The sequence below is a fragment of the Cygnus olor genome, chromosome 4 (genome assembly GCF_009769625.2).
Source record: "Cygnus olor isolate bCygOlo1 chromosome 4, bCygOlo1.pri.v2, whole genome shotgun sequence".
In the NCBI taxonomy this organism is placed as follows: Eukaryota; Metazoa; Chordata; class Aves; order Anseriformes; family Anatidae; genus Cygnus; species Cygnus olor.
In genome coordinates this window covers 17,406,377-17,431,586 of record NC_049172.1, presented here as the reverse complement: position 1 = coordinate 17,431,586, position 25,210 = coordinate 17,406,377, and the positions used below count along the sequence as shown (strand labels likewise).

Sequence of the window (25,210 nt, the reverse complement as noted above, 5' to 3'; positions counted from 1 at the left end):
TGTAAGAGGCAAGTCTAAACTAGAGCTTACATGGCTTATGGACTTGAAGTTACTTTAAAAAAAAATTCTTTGATCGGTCTATATCTTCACTCTTCTCTAGCACTTCCATGATCCTGGAAAACTATTAAAGCGTATTTCATTTTTTGTAAAAAGTTAATTCCTCTTGGAAAAAACAGACCTGCAGCATCAGTAGCTTTACATAAAATATTATTTATTGTTTTGAACTTGTCTATAAACAGGAATAGAAATTGTGGGTCATGTCAAATTTACACTTTGTTAAATGCAATTTCTTCATAAACAACACAAGAAAATAGCTCTAACGGAGACCTTTAGGATTAAAGGTACCTGATCTTCCATGAAGAAAAATGCTTTTCTTCAGCAGAAATTAGCAACATTTACACCAAATTCTGAAGGCATCAGAAGCACTGTACAATCTTCTACAGGTCATAAACTAATTCCTTTGTTGAGAAAGTTTTTATCTGTACTAAAGTGTTTTCTTCCCTTGTCCTCCTCTATCCTCTGCAGCTTTCCAAGATCTTTCAAAGCTAATTTTATTTTTGTGCCTTTTAAAAATAAATTCTATTTGTTAATAGAAAGATTACTAACTAGTAATGCACAAAGAAACTTTTAAAGACAGTAATTTGTCTGAAAGGGAAAATTTTATTTACGAAAAGCCATTGCCTAAAAATAATTGAGAAGCCATGTAAACCGGCGCAGTATGACTGACTCAATATTATGCTCCACTGACTTGAAGTTGATATAGCTGTGACAGTTTAAACAGGATTTGCTTCTTGGAATTTCATCTTTTCATCATGATTTTTAAACAGATGCTTTAAGTTAGTTCTATGCACAAATATTATTTCACAAAAGATGGAAAAGTAAACTGTCCTTTTAAGGTCCTATCCGGACCTAATAAGTCAGAACTAAAAGTACCAAGTTTTTTTAATTAATATTATTTTAGCCCACAAGATGCACTATTAACAATTAAAGTTTTGTTGGTTTCCTATTACACAGAGCTATCAATTTCTGATCACTATACAAAAATAAAATTACATTAATACATATTTTTCGCAGTAGAAAATGCAGGCTAGAAATTAACCTATATAATGGTTTACATGGATCTATTTGATTCAGAGGATTTCAAAGTGATCCTTAATTTCCACGGATCCATAATTGATTATTGCTTTCAAATTATAAGAAATTCATTCTTTTTAATAAATATTTTTCAGCACATTCATAACGTCACAATTTTTAATATAGCTATTTATAAAGTTCACCTAGTATAAAACTAAGTCTGTATAGTCAACAGTATTAATTAGAGAGTAGAACTCTAGTACTGTAAACAAGCACATATCCCTATTGTACTGTGTTAAACACTGCATTAATCTCTTAAGAGTTTATAGAAATAGGCCTAGGTAACATGGCTTGTACAATATTAACAATAGACTTTTTCCCCCTTTTTTTCCCCCTACAGATCATAAAAGTTATTAAAAACATGAAAGGAAGTTGTGGGGAGCAGCCTTTTCTCAGATAACTACTGACTAGAGGGAATGGCCTGAACTTGTGCCAGGGGAGGTTTAGGCTGAAAATGAGGAGACATTTCTTCTCAGAAAGAGCATTCAAGCATTGGAACAGGTTGCCCAGGGAAGGGGTGGAGTCACCGTCCCCCCTGGGGTTGTTTAAGGACAGGTTGGGTTGGACATGGTGCTCAGGGACATGGTTTAGTGGGTGACAGTGGTGGTAGGGGGATGGTTGGACCAGATCATCTTGTAGTTTTTTTTTCCAACCTTAATGATTCTATGAAGACAAATATAAGGAGGATGAATTACAAATTATAGAAAAGATACTAGAAGGAAAAATTCTGCTAAACCTCAAAGTATATTTTGTTTAGGTCACCTTTACACTGAAAAGATATTACTCTTGGGAAAACTTAATATAGGACAACCAGGAAGACTCCAAGACTACATGTTATATAGGAAGACTTAAGAAGTTCAATTTATTCTCACTGGAAAACATTTCAGAGTGACCTAGCAAAAATATTGCAAAAGCTTTTAATTATAAGATAGGAAAAAAGCCTTTGCAAAATATTAAAATGATACAAAAAGTTAAAAACTAACGTTACGAATAAGAAGCAAATCATAGAATATTTTTAGTTGGAAGGAACCCACAAGGATCACTGAGTCCAACTCCTGGCTCCACACAGGACCACCCAAAAATCAGACCATGTGTCTGAGAGCATTGTCCAAACACTTCTTGAAGTCCAGCAGGCTCGGTGCCATGACCACTTTCCTGGGGAGCCCGTTTCAGCGCCCAACCATCATTGCAGTGAAGAACCTGTTCCTAACATCCAGTCTGAACCTCTTCTATCACAGCTTCATGCCATTCCTTTGGGTCAAAATTGAAATATCTGTGCAGAGTTACAATTACTAGGCTAAGCATCTTATAAATGCCTATGCTTTTTCATTATTTAGAATCACAGACCCTTCAGATTCCTGATAACTGGTTATGACCATACCTTTTGATTGGTAAACTTATGATTTTTAAGCAGATACTTTTAAATCAGTTCTATGCCCAGCTATTATTTCACAAATAAAAACTTTGTTTGCCCAGGAACACACCTCACAGCTACAGATCATCAAGACATGCTGTGGCATTAATACACTCATTCAGTCTGTCATTTCTGAATACTTTGAGTTTTAGCTAAGACTGCATACTTAGCTAAGACAGTCCTTTAAGCTAGTTTCTATTAGTATTTCCATTCTGAGTTTCAGGAATTCTTCCACACATCCAAGACCTTTTATGAAGTTCAGTTTGCTGTAATACTTATCTCATAGCACTCAGCAGCCTGGCTGAATGTACAGTAGAGAATTATGAAGTAACAACTGGAAGCCATTCAACAACTGTTACATAATATGTGTACCTCTCTTGCTAGAAATATTAACTTCTCTGGCTCACTATTAACACTGCTTTTTTTTAAAAAAAAAATACTTTTGATCCCACTCTTTTCCCTTCACTTTTTTTTCCCAACATTTGCTGTAATCAGCACCTTATTTAAACTATCCAGATCATTTAAAGAAATGGCATTTGTGCACTAAAAGCAAAGTCTCAATAGTATAGAAACTAGACACAAGCCATTTCTCTTTTCTTCCCCTCAATGATGACGATAGCAATAACACACAGGTAAACCATTTCAGAAAATTAAAGTTGCTTTTCATTTGGTGAAATGTCTGCAGTAAATCACCATTTGAAAGAGGACAAAAACTGAAAAACCAACAAGAGTTCAGGGTATTACTGGATGCTAAGACATACAAAAAAAGAATTAGCTTGGACAACTCAGGCAAAACACTGAAGACAAAAGAATATACATATGCCCATATGGGAATATGCCTTAAGACTCAATCTTAGAGAACAGTATATATGAAGTGTAACTTATTTTCTCTCTGAAAAATTAAAGAACTTAAATTGCAGCCAGATCTTTTCTATCTAGGAATACTAGAGAGACATTTTACAAAGCCATTCATAGCTGAGCTCTCTTCACTGTGGAATAACCACATAGAGACTAGCCCCTCAAAGCTGTGAAGTACTGTGCTACCCAGTAATAAATCTAGATAATAAAACCTTGGGTAAATGTTAAAAAGGCAGTTTCTTCCTCATCAATTTTCTAAGTTATTTCAAACATCAGGTTAAAATGAAGATGCTGTAGGTTCTATTTTCAATCACTAGATGTACAGAAAAGATTATGAACAACTGATGCAATGATAACAAGTTTTACTTTAAAAAGAAGCTTATAATAACAGCTAGCTATGGGAAAAGCACTAAGACTTTATAGCAAACTAGATTCTAACAGAAGAATGGTAAGGGACAGGAGCACATCCTATTAAAAGAAAGGATGCAAATTAATTTAACTTCAACAATCATTTAAAATTTTAAATGCCAAGTGAATACAATACAAATCAAAGATGCTTTGGTTCCATAAATGAGCGTAAACATACTAGAATAAAAAGGAATGAAAGGGCAGAAATGAAATTGTTGTAAGAGCACTTAAGCACTGCTTAGTAATCAGAAATATAACTGCTTGAACAAGAAAATAATGACAGCTCAATCAAACATGCCGTAATAATGTTGACAGAATCCCCTTAAGAATAACGAATGTAAGATTTTATTTTTTTCCAATTGCTCCAACAAGGAGCATAACAGTACATTACCTTATTTTGTTATTATATAATGGACAGTTAAAATGAGGGTATAGAATACTAAAGAACATAAAAGACATTTAGATGAGGCTAAGTGACCTTTAACTAAATCAATACATCAGCAGAGTTCTTACAAAGAAGTTATTCCACACAAGCACAGAAAGACCACTTAAGCTGATCTAGAGGCCACACAAAGAATCTGACTGAAAAACATTCTGGGTATGAGCACAATCTGGATACCTCACCTCCCCAGACTTAGAACAGACAGAGGTCACAGGTTTGCCTTTTTTTTTTTTTTTAAACCAAAAAGAGTCTCAAGTACCTATTTTCTAGTGGCATGTTTACAATTAACCCCACCCCCCCAAAAAAAAAGAAAAAAAGAAAGGTTACCTTGCTGATTAGCACACAGGGAAAGTAAGCAATAGAGTTAAATCTCTCATCTGCTTCTTCACAACACACTGTGAATAGTAAGTGAATTAAAAGACTAACTGCAGAGCAAAGATGTAGTGATAAGCAATAAACAATTTCTATCTTGTGACAAGCACATTAGACACTTTCTGAAGTAGGATATCTAGATATGCAAAAACTAGTCTATGTACAACATGTGTCAAAGCTGTTAATCAAAAAATCGCAATCAATCTTGTTATCAATCTTTAGTTTAGTATCATTACTAAAGACAAACATCTTCTAAATACCACCGATACCAAACTGAATTTCTTCCTTAAAATTCTAGATGCCAAAAACGTCAAAAGAACATGAACGTTTCTCAATTTGAGTAGCGTCATAAATTATAAAAGTCCAAATTGCACAGCTAGCATAACTAGTCAGGTACTGAGATCACTAAAATGGGAATGCGTTAGAATATGGTCTACCAAAAACACAATTTGACAAAGGCTTCAGTACATTGGCATATGACCAAATGGCTTATTTTTGGCTTTGGTGACTTTTTCATTCTCTAAGAAATCTAGTATTATGTATTTGGATTTTTGCCCATATCTTTTGTTACAGCACCACAATTATCCGAAGTTACTACAAATTAGTAGAATTACTTTGAATATATTTGTAATATAATATTGTTTAGAGCCTGATTTCTAGGCAGACTCTAAAACTTTCCTAGCAAGTTTGTCTAATCACAAATTGAATGCTATCTTATTTCCATTCTTCTACTATTGATAAGTAAGCAAAGATGTGACACAACCTCAGGCTCAGAAAACCTAGAAACTACACACTTCTGTAAGAAAGAGGTTATATCTAATGAAATACATTCTATACGTGTCTTTTTCTTACCATCTCTTTCTGAGCATTTCTACTGGCTGCTTGTCAGGGTAGGATACTGTCCCAGGGCTTACACCAGGAGTCTGGCTAGCGCAGTATCTGCTGCATGGAAATTTCTATGCTGTCTGGTATTTCAAAAGCCAAAACAAGGTATTTTCAGTTTAGACTCCACTTCTGCTAACCTGCAATACAGATTTACATACACACACGCCCGTAACTGAACAGAAAAATTTTAAGGGTATACTTTCTATTTCAAAGCTATTAATCTACTAACTTTAGTAATTCCTGTTGCTCTGCAGATATTCTGAATATACTTTTAAACATGGATGACCTGGGAAGAAACTTCTTAACGAAAATGATGGCACATCACTTGGGAATTGAATCACTGCATAAACTAACGACTTTAAGTCTGTAATTGACTTATTTTTAGACAGTGCCATCTCCAAAATTATACATTTAAGTACCTGATAATACAGTATTTCCACAGTGTTGTTTTGGAAATAAGAACTTTGGTTATTAAAAGCAGAAATAAATGTCTTCTGTGAACTACTGTGATTTTATTTATATATATACACTTTTAAAGCCATTAGATGTTGGTACCCTAATTAATATATGCACTGTAATCGTCATTTGCTTTTCAAATTCAGACAGAAAAAGATGCTTATGGTATAGAGGGTTTCAGAACACATGAATAGTAAGTGCATACTACCACACTGAGTTGTATGAGCATTTGAAGACTTAACAAAAGACTACTAGTTCTGTGATGAATTAATAGAACTAACGAATCCAGTCCTATGTATTTGTGCCTTGAGCTTACATTCTGGTGTCTCGTAAGATACATCAGTCACAGATTTTTCTTGTAATGGAAATACAAGATCTTTTTGCTCAAGAATTCTCAGGTATTTATTAACGCTGGAGTTGAAATTGTCCAAGTATGGAGGCTTAAGAAGAGATAGACATGCAGAGATTGTTTTGTTCTTGAAATCAAGGACAAAATTTGTTTTGTAACATATGACTGCATATCCAATTTGAATCTGTGTTTAAAGAAATGTATAAGTTCTTACTAATATTATCTGTTCTCTTCATCTTCATGTTTCACCCATAAACTTACATACCCATAGGATTAACACCTCCAGTGTACCTCCCATGGAAAGAAATAAATATTACTTATAAAAGCAAACCTCCTCTCACTGCACAAGAAATGATAGCTATTAAATATGCTAAGTCTAGAGTTACCAGGGCTAAAAATAACTGATCTCCCCACCTCACCCAGACACTAGAAACTTTTTTGTGAAAGAGGAAAATTCCTATTTCAAGAACTAAGCAAGTCAAGAAATGCCAAACTTCAGTTCCAGAACTGACTCAGACTGCTGGTTATTCTGCTTCTGAATTTGAGGAAAACACAAGAACCCTTGTGCTTTTGGAGTGCAGGCTGTTTAATGACAGAGAAGTAAGGGAAATAAAAGTATTTGGCAGTTTGTTTTTAGTGGTGGAGTTTAAGGACTTCATTGATTAAAAAAAATGAAAAAAAAGTAGAGAAGAGGCATGGCTGTAAAAGCTGTAGGTGCCACAGACCTATCCTGAAATTAACCTTCAGAACAGTTAGAACGATAATTTTGTGAAGCACTTTCACTATTTTTTTTCTAGCTGTAGAACAGCCATTTCTGCCCCTGATTATCTGCAGGCACCCTGATCCACTCGAGTCCTGTAAGGATATAACAGAGGTTGTACCAGGTCATGCTAAACATCAGCCTAGTCCCCATCCAACTGCAGACACCTACAAAACACTGCAGGAACTGAGCAAACATGTTATATATCCTACTACATATTCAGTATCTCAGGGACATATTGAAATAGAAAATGCTATCTTTGTATTTAAGATAACTTCACAAGGATCAACAATGAAAATTTCTGAAGCCGAAGACTAAGTTATCTTCAAAGAACGCATCTATACATATACAAATAAAATTTATGCAGCTTCTTGTCTCTTCTTGGTTACCAGCTAAGAGAAAAGATACACTGCAGCTAACTCAACTTAGATTTAAATATCCTTCTTTTGAAATCTGCGTTCTGTAAGGTCAATATTAACACACTACCTTCCAGCACCCATTCACCTTTCAATTCCCATCCATCAGTGTAGAAAAAAAAAAAGGCACCTCAGAAACCTTGTTTTATGAAACAAGGAATCCTCAGGAACCTGCAAAAACAGCTTCAATGCAAAAGGTTTGCCTTTATGACTGAAAAGGCATAAAGCACTGCACTTCTCCCATGTGATCCTACAAAAGGCACTGTACCACCTTCCCCAACAAATGCTATGCCATTTGCCATGATAATGAAACAGCAAAGTTAGCTACACCAATAGCTCCAAAAAGTGAAAATACATCACTTTACAGTTATAACAGAAGAGATGTTGCTATTATTTTTACGATAGCACAGAGGTCCAAGCTAGAACACTCACACCTTCCTACTGGAAGGATAAACCATAAAACCTGGGGAAGCAAGTGACCGCTGATAACCAGAGAGCAGAGTTCTGAGCTCTTCATTTGCCAATTCAACATTACAAACTCCTTTACAAAGAGGACCTACAAGGCAAGTTAACTAACTAGTCAAAGACCAAGTGCGGAAAAAAAACCTTCATAAACTTTCTCTAGTTCAGGGAGCAGGAGGAGTGTAAGAGGGTAATGCTTTTGACAGATTAACAATAATTGATATTGAGAGGAAGGTCATAGAGTCCTAAAAACAAAGGTAAGATCTGAAATAAATACACAGCTCATCAATATGTTTAGCACAAAAATTGGTGAATATTCACTGACTACGCAAGTACATCAACCAAATCACCTCAATACAAGGAAAAATGCCAGTCAGGAACATTCATTTCACATTGGTTACATACCTTTGAACATAATCAGTTAGGGAGATTTTCATCATTGGAAGCAGCTGAAACTTGTTATAGCATTAAAAATGTCAGAGAAAAAGGAAAGATAACACTGACTAGCTCCTTCCAATTCTAACCTGGCACAATTTATATCCCATGCTATTCAAGGGCCTCAAGGTTTCACATTTCATGACCTGGATGCTAACAAATCTCTTCTACAAAACAAACTATGAAAAATTTCCTCCTCACTTTTAGCATGAGGGGGAAAATGAAAAAAATGAGTAACAGCATTATGTATGTGCACATCCCTAAATAAAATTTGCGAAATTATACCATAATTTACAAATATATTACAAATATAATTTTTTTTACTCTATACTTAATCAAAAGTAACAATTAGGGGTGGGGGGAACCACTTTGCTCTAACAAGCCTAGAGATGAAACAAATCTGAACGTAAGTCCTGTTGCTTAAGAAATTCACAACCGACACTTCAACTCCTTCCTACATTTTCACTGAACTAATACATCAGTGACCACAGGGAGGAGAAAAGCATTACAAAAAATTAGATGCAATTACTGTCCTAATCCCTATAGACATAAAGACTAAGAACATACTTTATCTCCATTTGACAGAACCGTATACTTCAACAAGAACACCACATGATTTGTTGTAAACTTTTAGGTCTGAATCACATTTAAAAATAAGCATGAGAGGCATTATTTTCCAATTTACTATCCTGGTACATAAGTACTTATCTCCCACTCCCAGAATTTAGTTCAGCTGAATTGAATTTGCTCTGCAGAACAATATAGTTCCAATAAGGAAATCATTTTTATAATGCATAAAATGTATATAGCAAACAACAAATATAAAAATTAACATTCTGCATTATATATACACAGTTACATATGCAGACTGAAACTGTAGAATATTAGTCATCTATACAAAAATGACTAATACAGAGTTTCCTTATACACACAATCTAAGTAACACTGACTAGACTGAAATCATCTGACTGCTCAGCTGAGACACTGTTAGATTGGCCCATTGGGTTTGGCCAAACATCCAGTAATGCAGCATTTTGTGGTACAAGGTAAGAAGAGACATCTAATATTTTTCTGAAAATACTTTTACCAGAAATTATTCAAACATATGGTTCAAACAACAAGCAAGTGTACAGAAGTCCACATATCTAAACATCCCATAAAATACAACACATAGGGCAGGTGGACTATATGGCTTTTTTTTTTTTTAACCAACTCTTAAAAAAAAAGTAACCTGTAGTGTGACTAAGTCACTTTGCATATACACAGCTCTGCCTTCAGGATAAATTATCAGGATCTGTAATGCTAAAATAAAGCTTCTTATGTATACAAAAACAAACACCCTGTTTGAGCACATCATAACATTTCCACTTAAAAAATACAGTTAACACAAGTGGTAAATTTACCTTTCTGCTACTTGTAAATGGCATTTAAACAGACTGTCAGGGGGAAGAAAAAGATGCACATAAGGCAACCTTTAGACAATTAAAATTTTAAATTTCAACCTATATGAGAGATTTCAGGAAAAGGTACATTTTCAAAACATTCCCACCAAAAGATACATATCAGAGGCAAGCCAATGCTTTTACAAAAGCTGAAGGTTGTGCTGGTGAGAGCCCAGCTCAATTGTAACAACCATTTTGAGCAAGCTCAATTACCTGTTATATTACCTCACAGTCCATACTAGATTTAACAGGTCTTTTTTCTCTTTTCCATTACACACAGACATGAAATTATCCCCCTCTCCCATGGAAATGAACGAGAAGACAGACAAAAGAACTGTCTTTGTGCTTACTGCCAGCAGAGCTGGTTACTGGAATTGCACAGAGCACAGAGAACAGTCAAGAGTTTCAGAAAACCAAGGGATTTATTTTTCTAGGAAGAGGAGATCCAGAAGATTTTCAGATGATATTCTGAAAATAACACGGGATCTACGATAATAGAGGAAGGAGAAAAGCAGATTGTGAAAACAGCCAAGAAACTATAAGCACAAAGGATGCGAGCTTCTGCCATGCCCACAGTACATGGATGAAGAGTATATTTAAATCTGTGCGTAAAGCTTAAAGAAACAAGAAGCTAGGTTCAAGACCTTACACATCTCCCCAAAAATACATAGCTGAATCCATGTATTCAACTCACTACTAAACACACCTTTCGAACTGTAGAACAATGCACTTTTTTTAGTATTGCAATGATAAAAATTTTATAGACTTAGGTTGTTCAGAGCACATAGTATCATAGTTTTTATTTTATGCTGATTATTATCAATAACAAGAATATTGAAATAATTCCTTGCACAAAATAATTGAGAGTTCTATAAAAACTTAGTCAAGGAACAGAAAACAATTGCAGAAGGTAACAGACAAGCACAGAACAACGAGAGCTTTAGTCCTAACGATGTAGAAGCCACGAAGGAAGGAAGATGTAACAGATCTCCTTTGCTTGTTTACATGTGTCTGTGCACAAGGTACAGGAGATCAGTGAAAACAGAGGTGAATGTGATCTACTGTTATTTCACCATATCTATGGTCTAATCACTGTTAAGGTTTTGGAAATATGACAGAAAAAGCAGAAACATCTTTAGGAGGGAAAGAACATGAGTTTTTACAATGTTTTAAAGAACAGGAGTCTTTAAATTGCTTTCTGAGATGCTGCTTCAATAGGAAGATATTAATAAAGTTTTGGATTTTTTTGATTAAGTTAAACAGATGGACAACAAAGACACCACAGGATAATGAAGACTAGGAAGTTGGCAAAAAAAATCTGCTTGTGCACAGAACAGTAAAATGAAATATGTTCTGAAGCGTTTGTTTACTACCAATAGTTGCAGAAGTAAATGGTGTGTCATTTGTCACAAATATTGAAGGACCAGGGCTGGAATACAAACAGAAGGCAGATGGGGTAAGTAAAATGCTGTCATTTTTGTAAGTTTTCAGAGCAGGCATTGCTTTAATATTCATTAACTGTAGAGACCCTTTATTTTATCCCTGAAGCCCTAATTATTGTGAACCCACACTGTCATCTACATTTTTTGCAAGACTGCATCCTCTCCCTTTTTAGAAAACTTAATTAAATCTTTAATAAGCCAGTATAAATGTAAAGGATGTGGAACACAAAATATCACCTTATGCATATTTATTCCATTTCTGTAAACCCTAAAGCATTTCTCCCCAAATTAATGGTATGGAAAAAATTGATTTCAGTTTACCTGCCAAATTATTTTCTTTTAATAATTCCACCTGTTAGCTGTCATGACAGGGACCTTACTACTAAATACTGTCTGGATGTAGTCTCCAGGACTTGGTATCATCCCCAAAGCTTAATATCAGCCTAAACCACAGCTGATCACTTCCACAGGTAATTGATTAAAATAATGTTGTTGTAATCATTGTGTGAAATTAAGTGTGAAATGTACCCATCCTCACCAAGCGGATGGTTTTGTTTTCATCTTCTTGCTCACGTGCTAGCGTACAAAGTAGTCTGTAAGATCATCAAGGAAGTTAGCAATGACATTCAAGTGGTGTTACCACCACTCAGATATAAGATCTCATGTTCAAACTTGTGATAGTATAATGGCAATTTCTAAAAGTACTTAATCCAGTACATTTACTTCTGATAATTTGTTAGACCTCTTTTGGCAAACAAAGACGTTAAGATAGATATCACGTATCAATGAACTGAATACTGATGGATTGCATATATGCAAGCAATCTTGTCCCTAATAGCAAATGCTACTTTCACACAGTACTACCGTATTCAAGTTGTCCAGGGGACAAAGGAAGAAGGAGGAGCAGAGAAGACAATTTTTACATGTTTAAAAAAGAAAAGTGGACAGCTACACTTTTTGGGGGGAGAAATTATATTAACTTAAAAAAAAAGAAAAAACACCTTGATTCCAGCTGACGCTTGTGATGAAAAACATAAATTAATTGATTGATTAGACATCAGTGCACTGTTGATTTCCTCGAGTTGTAGAAAATTCAACAGCTATGAAAGCATGACTTGCGTTATTCATCTGCTCTGACTGAGATCTACAAATGACATTTAGAATGTCAGCACTGTTAATTTCAGTGCTGAATACTCTGATAGAAACATTCAGCTAACATTCTAACAAACGATCCAACTGACTCTCAAATACCAGAAAGCCAATGATTAACAAGAGAGCAGTATATCTAGTTTGTCACTCTGCAATGCAGTTATGCTTTGTTGATACAAATATGTGGCATATGGAAAGAATACACAGCATACAAAATGAACCGCAAAACAAAAATCAGGGAAATTGTGCTGGTGATGGGTAATTTTCATATCTTAAGACAAGAAGCAGCATTACAAATCACTTAATCTAACCAACAAAAAGACAAAATAAATTAAATCCTCAGGTAAATTAAACTAAAATTAAATCTTACATTACAAAATTTGCACCTGATCTCACTTTGCCTAAGCTTCAGCTTTCAACTGTCAAACCAAACGATTTTTGATAGATGAGACAGACCTTACTTAACAGATATATATTTTTATATAGGTAGGGTTAGATTGTGGTCAAGGTCATCCTTAATGCTTAACTTTATTCAAGGATTGAATTCAAGCCTTTACCTTCCAGGCAGATCAACAAATATTTGTTGCAATTCTTTCCTAAATACTTCAATATTTGTCAAACATTTTCTTCAGCATGGATATCACAACTGGCTATAATACCCTACCAATTGCTTTGTCCATGCCAACACAATGTGCGTATGAAATAATTTGATCAGATAAATACTTCCTCAGTTGTTTATTCAGAGACCACACATTCTCTTCACAACAGCTTAGAAGTGGTATCCACTTGTAAACGGTTGTCATTATTTTCCTCCCTGTCACCACAGCATTCTATGACCACCTTGTAGAAGTGACTCCAGACTTCGTTCCTAGTACTATGCACCTATCAAGTGGGTGAGTTCAACATACAGAACTACTGCCCCCCTTAGTTTTTAACCACCGGAAGTAACCTATATCATGCATAAACCTATGCTTCTCTCTCCAAATGACTGATGGAAGATGGCCTATATATTGGACTGTTTTGAATGAAATAATTCAAAAAAAAATTTTTTTTTTCCCTGTCACTTGAAATTAACATTTCTTACTTTTAGCTCCTTGAACATCTAGTGCCTACCTGTTGGGGAGCCTATCATTGAACACAGCACTATCTCTTTTGGCAAGATTCAATGCAGATTCAATTAAAATGCTTTTCAGAAATCTTATATATTTTATGCTTCTCTAATCATTAGGTATTCAAAAACAATTCCCCAAAGAAACACCAATTCTGGAGTACAATTCTACAGTATATGGTAACAAGACAATACAAGAGTCTTAAAATCAGTATCCTCTGACTGAAAATCTAGTCATGCTTAGTGTTTCACAGCGAGAACACCTCCTCACCTGTCATCTCTGTATGTTTAAGTTCTTGACAGCTTCACAATTTTAGCTAAGAAATGCCACAAACTAAGTTGGACCTTTGTACTATTCTTTGTTTCATTCAGTCTATTGTCATGATGTTTTACATAGGGAATAATGTTGCATGTTCTTTGCTTCAAACAGCATCTTTCCTCTGGAGGCGTTAAGACCTATTCCTTCCTTTCTCTTTATTCTAAACTGTTGTCTTTAATAAAAATACAATTGAGAGTGCTACTTCTTCAAAATAATGAAAGTTCATTTGAGGTAAATGGCAGGCTCAGAATTAAATTGCGATTTAAGAGCTAAGACAAAGTTCTTCTATTCAAAACATAAAAACTTACTTTGTGTTTTTGTTAGTATAAATTACAGGTTATACAATCATGGTTAGTTCAATTTTTCAAGAAAGATTTATTGCTTATGTATTTCGAAAGCAGTCACATTTTTTACTGGGGTGATCTTCATCACAAATTCATTCCAAACTCAAGGGACTGCCACTAAAAGTACAATCTCATGCCCTCACACTAGCCATCCTCATCACCAGAAAACAGGTTGTCTCCAAAACCCACATGCTTTGGTATGTCATAAATGCAAGCAAAACAAAGAGCATCTTGCTGCTTGTTCAAGAAGGTGTGTTTTTCTTCTTGTATAAAGCTTCAGAACTGATAGCTAGTGGTTACCACACGAGACAACTGTAATCTCTTTAGCAGCTTAATATATTAAGCTTTATTTTTTTCTATATAGTTAAATCATTCCTATCAGACACTTCCTGTTTAATAGGCAACCGTGTACAAACTGTAAAATACACAACTGAGCACTTAACAGCTTCTGGACAAAAAAAAACAGATCAGTCACAATTTTCCTATTTATTTTTTTTCCTGGAAATGTCCAAGTAGAGCCAAGAATTTCCACGTTTACATTTCTGGACTTTTCAGAACTACTATATACAACCAGGAATATCAGGTACACACACTGAGCGAGCATAGGCAGATCCAATGCACTGTTCATATCTCTTTGGCCATCTCAGTCACAGAAAGCTGGAAGACTTTCTGTAGAAGACAGTAGAAGAACTTTATCTATAAAAGGTCCAAATATCAGCCCAATTATCCTGAAAGAAACACTCCCTTCAGCAGCGAAGTGAGCTCTCCTGAATAGAGAGGACAATATTTTGGTACATTCTTAGTGCAACATTCCTGCAACAAAAGACACACAACAGCAGAATTTACATCTGATTAAATACTCTTAATTTGCAATCCTCTCCACATAATACGTGTAACCACATACCTAGATTCTGTATGAGCTATATATCAAGTAAAGCATAGAAAGAAAGGTACAAGATCTAGGACTGTTGAATTAATCATGACAGTTCATTCCGCAGAGAGCTCCACTAGTGGAAAACATCAGACTCAAGAAAATCTGAGCTGAAAACAGTGGAATGGTGGGAGATTATAGGTTAGTGACGCAGTAATACTTTTCCTGTTACTACTCCTCCCTATGCATGCATTTGCAGATGTTGTTTGAGAAAGAATATTGGGACTAGGTGAACTCCATCTGAATGAGTTAAGTCGTTCTTACGCACCTCATACGGAGATCCTAAATGATCCCAGGTTATAAAATAATGAATGCACAAAGTAGTTTTTCAGGGGAGAGAAAAAGATTTCTTCTGATTACCACAATATGGCATGCAGTTAGCTGCTCTGGAAAGAGATATCAGAACCATTTTCATTCGATACAACACGGCAACAGAACAAAAATCTTTCTGTGAGATCTTCTGTCAATAGATGGATAACATAAGAGGCAACGATTAGAGTTTAATGAGTGAGAATCATCCCTTTTATAGATTAGTGCAGAGAGTGATCATGACAAGGACAGAATCCATTACCAGCCTTGTACATATCAGGGAACTGCAATGAGCGGAGAGGGAAAAAGAAAGGTATCCAACAGAGATCACGTTTGTTTTGATAGCATTTCACACCGTATCATCCCAGTTATTTTTCTTCTCCAAGTAAAGCAAAGGAGGAGAGTTTCTTGAGTTAATTCACACTGCCTGTTTTGAATTTTCAGAGAAGAAATATAAACTCAAGACCCATGAGTTACAACAAGGATCCATTAAGTCAAAAATGAGGAATGTAATAAATCTCTTAAGACAAATGGATATTGGTCACAGAGAAACAGAATCGTGCTGAATCCAAGAACTTTATAGGTCATAATTAGAAAAGACAGCTCCAGCAGAGCTAACAAAGCCTTTTACCTTTCAGATTAACAATATGTCAAGTATTTTAGTTCTAAGGCTAAAAGTCCTTTAGTATCTTACAGTTAGAAATGGTAATAATGGTTACTTCAAGGATTTATCCTTGCTCTTATTTTGCAGTGTTAGTTGAACACAGGACACCTAAGTATATGAAAACAATCAAATCAGCATTGGTATGAATTCTCTCAGAGAAAACCTGGATCAAACCAGACAGCATCTGGAAAGCAAATTCTGAGTATTTCTTTCAGGAGTAGAAGCCACAGGATAGTTTTCTAGATGATTTGATCAACTTAGAAGTAAACAAACGTTACTGTTTTAGGGAAAGTTGACTCCTTAAAAGCCCATAAATGAATAATCCTTCAATTTCTGTCTTCACTTACAAGGGATATGGACTTTGAAGGAAAAGTGATGTGAGGCAGAAACAAATAATCAAAATAATAAGCAATGCGACATTGAACAGTCAACTCAGCAATGAGGAGGAATTCAAAATAGTGACAGATATCTGCTGATGGAAACCAGTAGGAAGAATGACAACATGAGATGCTCTTTCTTGACTGCTGTAAACTGAACCTATTCTGGTCCTGACAGACAGGAGGAATATTTGCATGCACCTCAACATTAATGTGCAGATAGTCTTTGATTTTATGATAGATCATACAGAGTGAGATAATTTCATTCATAAATAATTAAAAGAAGCCTTTGTTAGCTTTGTACACTTGTCCAGAGTTACCACGATGTTATGGTTTAACCCGGCCGGCAGCTAAGCACCACACAGCCATTCACTCATCCTCCCCCCTCCCTCTCTGGGACAGGGGGAGAGAATTAGAAAGAAATGAAAACCTGTGGGTTGAGATAAAGACAGTTTATTAGGACAGGAAAGAAAGGAAAATAATAATAATACAACTAATAGTATTACTAATAATAATGTGGACAAACAAGTGATGCACAGTGCTATTACTCACCACCCACTGACCGATGCCCAGCCTATCCCCGAGCAGCAGGTCCCCCCACCTTGGCCAGCCCCCCCATATTATTTGTTCATCATGACATCAGATGGTATGGAATACTCCTTTGGCCAGTTGGGGTCAGCTGTCCTGGGTCTGTCCCCTCCCAGCTCCTGCTGCACCCCCAGCCTGCCTGCTGGCAGGACAGTGCGAGAAGCTGAAAAGTCCTTGGCTTAGCATAAGCACTGCTCTGCAACAATTAAAACATCAGTGTGTTATCAACATTATTCTCATCCTAAATCCCAAACACAGCACCATACCAGCTACTGGGAGGAAAATTAACTCTATCCTAGCCAAGACCAGGACACATGATTACAGACATGCCTCCCTTCCCTACCCCAAACAAATCTAGAGGCATGACACTCAGATTTTCGAGGAAGGCAAAAAAAAAAAAAAAAGGAAGTCCAAACAAGAAATTTCTTCAATACAAGTACATCAAAACCTAACTTATCCTACTTTGTTATTTTCATTAGTTCTTAAAGTAGAGCTGAACATAACTATTATCTAAGAGCAAGAGATATAACACATAGATCATGGGGTCATCTTTTTAAATTTATCTGTATGTACTAAGCAGTACATTGACAAGAAAAAGGATCAAAATCCTTGGGAAAAATGTTGAAAAACACACAAATGATGAAACCAATGGCTACAAGGAAAAATACCTAGATAATCACAAAAGTGTATTACACTAAGCAATAGGTATGATAAATAAAAACGTGCAAAGGAAAAACATAAGAAGAAAAATGTAGAAGCAATTGGAGATACAACATGAAGAAACAGAACGGAAGAAAAATACTACATTCTAACATTAAAGGGAAGGGAAATGTAATATAATGCAGGAAGTGAACAGTGACAGTTTGAAATCTGACTTTGAACAGACCTAGAGAACAATTTTTTGGCAGAAAATACATCAGTAGCTTTCCCCAAGGCAGCAACAAACATTCCAAGACAGAGTTTGCTCTCAGTATTGAGCAGGCATCAGATGTCCATCACATACATGAATATTTAATTTCTGAGAAAGCAAAAAAGCTACGAAAATAGCAAGAATTAACAGAAAGAAGAATCAAGGAAGTGATCTAGACAGACGAAAGAAAAATTAGAACACAGAAAGGAAATAAGTAGACATTTTGGTTAAGCAGAATAAGAATACAGTCACAGGCAGCAAAAAACATAACTCCATGTGTGATGACTTGCAACTGCAGCGGGTGACTGTTTCATAAAAGCTCAGAGGCTCCAACAGACAAGCAGAATTCTATCTTAAAAAAAAGGCAGGAAAAATATAACAAGCAACTAACAGGAAAATTAAGAGTTATTTCTAGAAATGTTAAAAAAAACTGAAAAATCTCCATCAGAGAGGTTTTAAGAAACTGACCTCCTATTATGCCATTTCTTTATTTACAGGTTTTATAGACAAATATCCAAAAATAACATCGATACCAAACTGCTCCGCCGAGAGAATTACGTAGAAAGGGATAACAAAAACAAAGAAAGATAGCCAATGAAAACAATCTGAATAATGAAAAGATAAATACTTTTCTGATCTAAAGCCATATAAAGCTAATGCTAGAAGCGACAGATATTACAGGATAACTGCATTCCCTACCACACGTGGGAAATAATTTATTTCATATATATGAAGAAATTTCAAGGAGAAATGATAGGTCAGGATGACTAACAGAACACAAAGAAGACTACAGGCCAAGACAGCAAATGTGTTAAACGATCTAAATAGTATCCAGAGAACAAAGTAACCTGAACTTTGAAATGCCATTCTGTATCACAGAAACATATTTAATTCAGGCACCCTACATACTTCCTGTCCCAATTAAATCAAGATAATTTAGTTACCACAGGAATAATCTACTGATACGACTACTCCTTAATTTGCTTGTTAAAATTAAGCATTCAAGAACTGAGGCCATGCAAGAGTGCACAGCAAGTAAAAGATAACTCAGATAAAAAAGAAAATATATACATTTTATTCTGGCTTCCTTGGGATTCTTCACTACAAAAATGTTGTTCTTTGCTCTCTGTTTTGTACGGTGCTATTAAAAATAAGGCAGATATTCTAGTCCTGTCAAACACGTAGCATTATGTGGGTCACTGTTAAGCAATCCCTCTCCAGAAGAGGGGCAGACATGTTACTACTGAGCAATACTCTTAGTGGTCTAAATTTCCCCATTCCCATAAAATTCAAAAACAAAACAAAACAAAAACCACACAAACAGGAGAAACTCTGAAACTCTAAGTGAACTACTTGCCCTTTATGAATTTATTTTTTTTTTAAAAGACAAGATGCTTGAGAAATTAAAACATTTATACAACAGCTTTAACAGGAGAAAAAGGTGACTAAACAGACTAAGTCAAGGAAAGGACAGGGATACACCAAGCATAAAAGAAGCTGAGCTGAAAGGTAAGGAAGAGATTGTAAATTGTTCATTTCCATTTTGGATCCACTCTGGAAGAGGTCTTTGTGAAAAATACTAGGTATAATCTAGCTGACAACACCTAAAACAGTGGACATTCTGGGAGATATCAAGCTGGGAAAACCATACAGAATATTTCCTTTAATTTAGACAGTAGTTATCAGAAGCCCAAAACTGAATCACAAGTTTAATTTCCTTTAAGCGGATTTTTTTTAAAGCCTAAACCTTTACATTTAAACATTTTGCACTCTAGTTTTGTCATTCACTAGTAAGGAAACACTGAGGTGAGTATTTATCTACTGCACCTATACACAATAGGTATTATCATCATACACAAGACAATTAATTTACAATTAATACAATAGTTACAATAGTTAATATTAAGACATTGTTGGAATCTTAACTATTGGTTTGCAAAATCAAGGATGGATTACAGTCATTGAACTTTCATCTACTTATAGCATGTTTAAGTGAAAAATATTTTTAGATGTTCTTTTATACAAGAAATTGAAATTAATATACTGATTAGACTGAAATTAAAAAAAAACAATTTCCCTGTATAGTATTTAAAGAGGATGTTCATTATGTTTTAAAATACAACGCATAAGAGATTGTTTTAAGGATAAAAACTGTTTATAGTCCTCATACTGCTGCAACAATAATTTGCACATCTTTCCATCAGTTTGTAAGTAAAATTGAAGATTTTAATCCTTTTTTTTTGCCCAGAGAAGTTCTGGATGCCCCATCCCTGGCAGCATTCAAGAACAGGTTGCATGGGGCTTTGGGCTACCTGGTCTGATGGGAGGTGCTTATGGCAGGGGGTTGGAACTGGATGGGCTTTAAGGTTGCTCCCAACCAAATCATCCTACGAGCTTAGGATTTTTCAGGTTTGAATATCCATAGTCCAATATCCTTATCAGCTCAAACAGCTGAACCTGAAAGAAATAATCCTCCAATCTTGGTGCATGTGTTATCTGAAGGGTCTTTAAAAATATTTAGACTTTGCTCACCATTCTAATCGACAAAAAATTTAAGGGAGGAATTTTTTCCACTACAGTGGTGCACAAGCTGGTTGCCTGTTTCTTAGCAAGGGCAGCTGCAAGACAAACACACAGCTAGCTGCTCAGCATCTATGCACAGCAGTAAAGGAAGGAAATGCATAGAAGTAACTTTAAAAAAAGCATTTGGAAAGTATCAAAAATCTAATTAGAAAGATATTGGAAATGCAAATGAAAATAAATCAACAACAGCCCAAGACTTGAGATAACCGTAAAACAGATCATAGCATTAACTGAACATTGTGACTTTTGAAGATTTTTTTCATCTAATCACTTCAAAATCAGTTTGCTGAAATTCTCAGCAAACTCAAAACATATTTGAAATTTTAAACAGTCTAGCACATACCTTCTAACAACGTAACTTCTGAGCTTTTTCTTTTGTTTAAGAGGGGGTGCACTGAACATCTGCCTGAGAATTTTTGTATAATACTAACTCATGGCTATCCACCCTCCAACCATAGTTTTTGGGCCATGACTGCAGTAGATTAATTCCCAAAAATATGCAAAGTGCAGCAACCTTTTCTAAGCTGTTTATAACACAGCTTACAGGTCAGAAGGACTTTTGCTGTTGCTTACAAGTGCTCACGCACCTGCCTTTTGACTTCTGGAGGCACAGTATACACAGCAGTTATCTGTACTGACAAGACATGAGATCTATCCCCAAGTTGAAAATAATGGAAACAAGGAAAAATACAGGTAATACGAAATTGGAAGAAAGCACACATACCTTTCTGCTCATCTTATTTCTATTCTCATAAGAGCCTGGGTAAACATAACATCCTCTTGTGAATATAAACAAACAAAAACTACTGTTATTCATTTAAATGTAATACTGGAGTGTAGCAACATTTCTACCTGCAGAAGATATCTCTAAAAATCTACACCTGCTGGGGAATTAAAGAAACAAATTATTCCTGGTTTTGAATTCCATCAACCTTTTGAAGAACACTGAGACATGCTATTATTATGTTTCCATTCTAAATATGATATATAGTAACACCACTATTAATCTAAGCGTGCAAAATTATTTACAGAAAAATTAAACTAATTAGAAAACATGATGGTGCTAGTCAACTGGAGATGAGTTTGAGTGTTATTATACCTTCACTCTCCAAAATTCTGCTCACGGATATCTGGAAATCAGTTAAACACTGCAGCAACTACAACAGCAAAGGTCTGCCTTAGCCTAGAACAAGTGTGGTATGCTTTCCACTGATATTAGTGTATGTAAAGAAGGGGAAAAGCATTCTATGTTAACATTTATGCATATGTTACAGTTGTCCATCACTAATTTTAAAATAATAACCACAACTAAAAGCTCTCATCTTACAGCTTCATGCTAATACAACAGTTCTAATCTTGAAATGTGTTGTATACTCTATAACATTACGATGTATTAAGAGCATCAACCAAGGAACTGTTCCAAAAATCATGTGATGAAAAAAACATATGCTTTTATTTTGCACTGAGTGAATTCCACATGACCAAATCACAATTGTAACTTTGTTACTGAGACAACTTGAAGGTCTTGACCTCGGTATGAATGCCCTGATCAAAAAAAAAAGACCTAACATCTTAGATGCTATGGAACAACATAAGTTGCAACTAGATGCTTCTGTATAGTCTAACTCCTGTAGGAAATGAAATACTTCTTTTAAGTTACTTTTTTCCTTCTGCTCTGCTATCAACAGCAGAATATTTATAGTCATGAAGCCTGGATCCTATTACTAGTTCTGAGAAATAACAGTGGGCAGAAAGGAGGTGACAAATCAGTTTGGTCACTTTGAAAGTCAGTATGAGATAGTGGTAAGATTTGCACAGACAATCAGTCTTCAGTCCCACATCAGCATTTTTATTTTTTTTTAATTTGGAAAATATACAGCTTCCTACTTTCCCAAGCATAGTTTTAATTTTCTTGTTTACAACTCTGGCAGCAGTCCTCTAGACAAGACAGACAGCTGGTGGGAAAAAAAACAACACAGTATTTCCCTCCTCTTTCCTCCACATGCTTATCAGGAAGATATCAGTATTTGACCTATGGCAGATACATAATCAAAATTCACTGAGCTTATCTTTGCACATGAATTCTCCATTATGGTGAAAAAAAAGCTGTAATCTACTCCATATAATTGACTCCATATAAGTCACTTTGGTTAACGAAGAGATTTTATACTATAATTCTATGTAGCCCAAAGAGATTCCAGTAAGGAAGACCATATGCAAATAATGTTGTAAAACATAGTAAGCACTATGGCTAGAGTTGGGTAGGAATAAAAAAGATCCACAAACGTTTTTGCATCAATACATTTTCAAGAAAGTATGAAAGATTCTGATATTGTCAAAGTTTACATTCTGCACATTATTTTTTTCCACTTCAAACAGATGAGCAAGAAAAAAAAACATGTTAAAACTGAACAAAGCTATAGCTGATATGTAAGCAAGATCTGTCTCAAAAATTTTATTTAATCATCCTGTGATTTCAGTTTTAAATGCATTAAACTTAACCGTACAAAAGCTTACCTCAGAAGGCAGGTGGGAAAAAGTGTGTAACTATAACATCTGTTTGGCTTGCTGAATATACACAGTGAAGAGTTTTAAGTGGCATGAAGAAAAAAAAGCTCAGAACTCTTATTTTCTCTCTTTTTCATACATGTAATCTACATTAATTTAACCCAGGTCCTTGTGGCATTAATGGAAAGCCTATAATCTTCAGAGAGATGTAAGGATAGAGGACAGAACACTTTGTCATAAATCTTCCTCTATTAAAAGAATTCCAGAATATAACTAATGATCTACCAGCAGGTCCTTGGCATCCTGCAAACCGGTTATAGAGAAGTTCAAAATTTCCCTCTATTTATCACTTCACATACACATTTCTTCACAATCAAGTGCTATACAGAAGCGATACCAAAAATCACTTATTCTTTAGACTGCTGTTTTAAGCAGTTCAAAGCAACTGCTATTAGAGCATGTACATAGTATTGCACATTCACTAATAGAGCAGCCAACAATCTGGATGTATTCTTGTTCCTTACACTTAGAAGATACTTATTAAAATGGCACAACAGAAAAGTTCTCTGAGACAATGAACAGTATTATATGGGGAAAAAATCTTCAGGCTTTCCAATCTGCTACTGTTGTAGAAATCACAGATCTCTCCAAGACAGAAGGGGAAGTTGTATTTATTTGACCACACGTTCCCCTGAATGTACAAGTCCAAATATATGAAATTTCATGCAAGCAGAGGAAATTATAACATGCAGACTAAGACTTCATAAAAACTTCCTCAAAAGTTTGGATTCATGTTCAGACTGATTCTTCTTTCCCTTCTTCTATCAGAAGACAACCCTCTTTTTTTTCTTTTGGTAAAACCTTTCCATAAAAAGATCCCACAAGCAATTAAGACAAAGTTAGAAATAGTAGGCAGTAAAGAAAGTTTTGAAAGCATCAAAATTAATAAAGTGTAATCTCCACTTTTAAAAAAAATCAGGCAATTTGTATATTGTATCCATTATCTCTGTGTTAATGCATATTTCAGAGTAGTATGCCTCCTAATACCTTTTTTCAAACTACTTTTGATCATGACTAATGTTCTCATTGTGAGAAAAATCTTCATCTATCCTCACTTACATTATTTCAGTGTCATTTTATTACTAATACTCATACATTCTTCACTACCTCTGACATTTATTCTCCGTAGTTTTATTCTATTGTGTCATCCTTTTATTGGTCACTTTATTGTCAGAGCTTCTTAGCAACTTCCATCTCTCATGAGGAAAACAATAAAAATACAACAGAGCCACTGGATTTAGCATTCTTCTTCTCTGTGACTATTACTTCCACATTTTCTAACAACAAAAGCTTATACAAAACTTTCTCCTCTGTCAGCCATCTGGATGAAGTTCTTGCTTACCTGCAATTACCCATGCACTAACAGAGATCAGTACGAAGCATTCCTGGAGCAGGAGTTCTTCTCATTGGAATGCCACCTTCGCTGGTAACTCATTCATTACAAGACAAAGAACATCGAACATCGCATGGTGCTAATACTAATGAATGGCCTCTGAGGTTCAACAGGAAGCAGACAATCACCTGTGACAGATAAAGCCCCTAATCCGTTCAACATAAAATTACTTAGTAGTTCCAAAGCTATTTCTGAGCAGTTTAAGGAAAGACTATGCATAGATACCATCACATAATTTAGAAATTAAAAAAAAAAAGTGCCATTGATAAGATTAAAGCAGAAGTTTCTTGAGGAATGTCAAATCAAGACTGTACAAAGTGGTTATGATGCTTTAATAGAAAACCTTACACTTTAAATATGTTAGGAAACAGCAGCATGAACATATGAAGTCTAAATTTTTACCTTCTGCAAAGAATTTCTGAAATTTAACTGAAATCAAATTTCTAAAGGCCTATTTATGTTTTTCTTACAAAAAGTGAGTATAGATCTAACCAGTTGAAAGTGTCTCTCTGTTTATAAGCTCATTTTAAAAACGAATTGTATTAACTCATTGTAGGCTCAGGATTTACTGTATGGACTTCAGTAAAAATGTGTTTCCTAAAGAACTTTTTTACTGTCAAACAGTTCATTAAATTTAGGAAAAGTTCTATTTTGACTTCCTGGGAGAAGTGCAGACTTCAAATTACTTTGGA

The 25,210-nt window shown here is 35.1% G+C and overlaps 1 protein-coding gene across 2 annotated transcripts in view; it reads right to left on the bottom strand.

Annotated features, from left to right (window-relative positions):
* TUSC3 (tumor suppressor candidate 3) overlaps positions 1 to 25,210 on the bottom strand; it is a 120,191-nt gene that overhangs the window by 82,918 nt on the left and 12,063 nt on the right. The gene's annotated exons all lie outside the window — the stretch shown is intronic.